The sequence below is a fragment of the Ipomoea triloba genome, chromosome 13, assembly GCF_003576645.1.
Source record: "Ipomoea triloba cultivar NCNSP0323 chromosome 13, ASM357664v1".
In the NCBI taxonomy this organism is placed as follows: domain Eukaryota; kingdom Viridiplantae; phylum Streptophyta; class Magnoliopsida; order Solanales; family Convolvulaceae; genus Ipomoea; species Ipomoea triloba.
Genome location: NC_044928.1, coordinates 10,930,040 through 10,931,862, shown reverse-complemented (window position 1 = coordinate 10,931,862; position 1,823 = coordinate 10,930,040). Strand labels below are relative to the sequence as shown.

Genomic DNA, 1,823 nt, shown 5'->3' with positions numbered 1-1,823 from the left:
GTGTTTTAACAAAAACGAAAGTGAAAGTAAATCTTGGAGGGATAATTTACACATCTTGTTTTAATAAAGTTACACTAGTACAAATAGACAACGCCAATTCAGCAAGTTATGCGCACTACCACCAAGATAAGATGGCCAGCTAGGGAATTGAACCAATAACCACGTGGTTCAAGCCACACGCTCTACCACTAACATAAGATAACTAAGCTATAATATATCACTTAAAGCTTTATTTGAAGGTCGGAAACAACACATGTAGAGATATAACAAAACTAAATCTACCACCATCTGTGGGTATTAAACCCACGACCACTTGGTTAAAAGCCACGCGCTCTACCACTAAGCTAAGATGGCAAACTACAATGTTATTTAAAGCTTTATTTAAAGAAAACAACACAATTACATATTAATTACTTAAGACATGATAATATCCCCCGACCATGTGGTTAAAAGCCACGCGTTCTACCACTGAACTTCTTACCACAGCCATGATAATATTTTCTTTTATTCATACCATTATTCATGAATTTCTTTTATTCACATTTTTTTTTTGCTTTCATTTGAAATAATTACATTTTCTGTTACTTTTAATATCATTAAAAATGTAATAGGTTTTAATTTCATTTGTAATTCTTTGTTGCAATTTTTACACTTTTTTTAATTCTTTCCACTATACAAGAATTTCTTTTATTCACATTTTTAGTTTTTTTTTTTTTTACATTTGATATTTTCATAACCTTTTTTTCTCTACTTTATGGATGAAAACAATGCAAGTAATTTTTAAACTACATAAATCATAGCAATATCAACCTTACACAATTTGAAAATTAAGAAATATCTATTTCAAGTTCATAATGAAGTGTTTTGACAAAAACGAAAATGAAAGTAAATCCTTTCGAGGGATAATTCGCATATCTTGTTTTAATAAAGTTACGCTAGTACAAATATGCAACGCCAATTCAACAAGTTGTGCGCACTACCACCAAGATAAGATGGCCAACTAGGGAATTGAACCAATAACCACGGGGTTTAAGCCACATGCTCTACCACTAAGGTAAGATAGCTAATTATAATATATCACTTAAAACTTTATTTGAAGGTCGAAAACCACACACGTAGAGATATAACAATACTAAATCTACCACTATCTGTGGGTATTGAACCCACGACCACGTGGTTAAAAGCCACACGCTCTACCACTAAGCTAAGATGGCAAACTACAACGATGACAAAATGGAGTGAGGTGTGATGAAGGTGATAAAATGAAGAGTCAAGACTCCCGGAGTGTCGTGTCTCTCAAGGATGACAAATTAGAGCGAATTAGTGTTAGCATTTAGGAGGTTAATAGGCAAGACTTACGAGAATCACTAGGGGACATTTTGGTCATGGATTGGGGGTTGTTAAAGTGAATTTAATAGGAAAAGGTTTAAAAGAATAAGGGGGTTGAATGCCTTATTTAGCTTATGCAATTGACGACACTACAGGGGTTGTAAAAACGAGGTTCGAGAATGGTCACGGGAGTCACAGTATGAATACCAAGTGACGTCACACTTGGAGTCTCAATCCTCATTCGGTTGAGGCATTTAATCGAACACCTTGCCTACCACTCCTCCCGGGCCTCATCCTTTCGGATAGAGGGCGGGGATGCCGATGAGTTGGACTCGTGAGAGGCCGCTATCGCGGACTCACTCACTTTCACAAAGTATACTATCTATCCCGGCTGGAAATAGAAGCAAATCACAAAGAACTTCAACCACACAAGACTTAAAACCTTACTTCATCATTTTCACAAGCAAATGGAAGAATTCAATCATCAATCACAA

General features: G+C 35.7%; 2 non-coding genes across 2 annotated transcripts; both read right to left on the bottom strand.

The window, feature by feature from the left end:
* Positions 1–282: 282 nt before the first annotated feature.
* On the bottom strand, positions 283–354 carry TRNAK-UUU. The gene has a single exon. It is a non-coding gene; the product is annotated as a tRNA-Lys (tRNA).
* Positions 355–1,142: 788 nt separating this feature from the next.
* TRNAK-UUU lies at positions 1,143–1,214 on the bottom strand. Its single transcript has one exon. It is a non-coding gene; the product is annotated as a tRNA-Lys (tRNA).
* Positions 1,215–1,823: the final 609 nt, after the last annotated feature.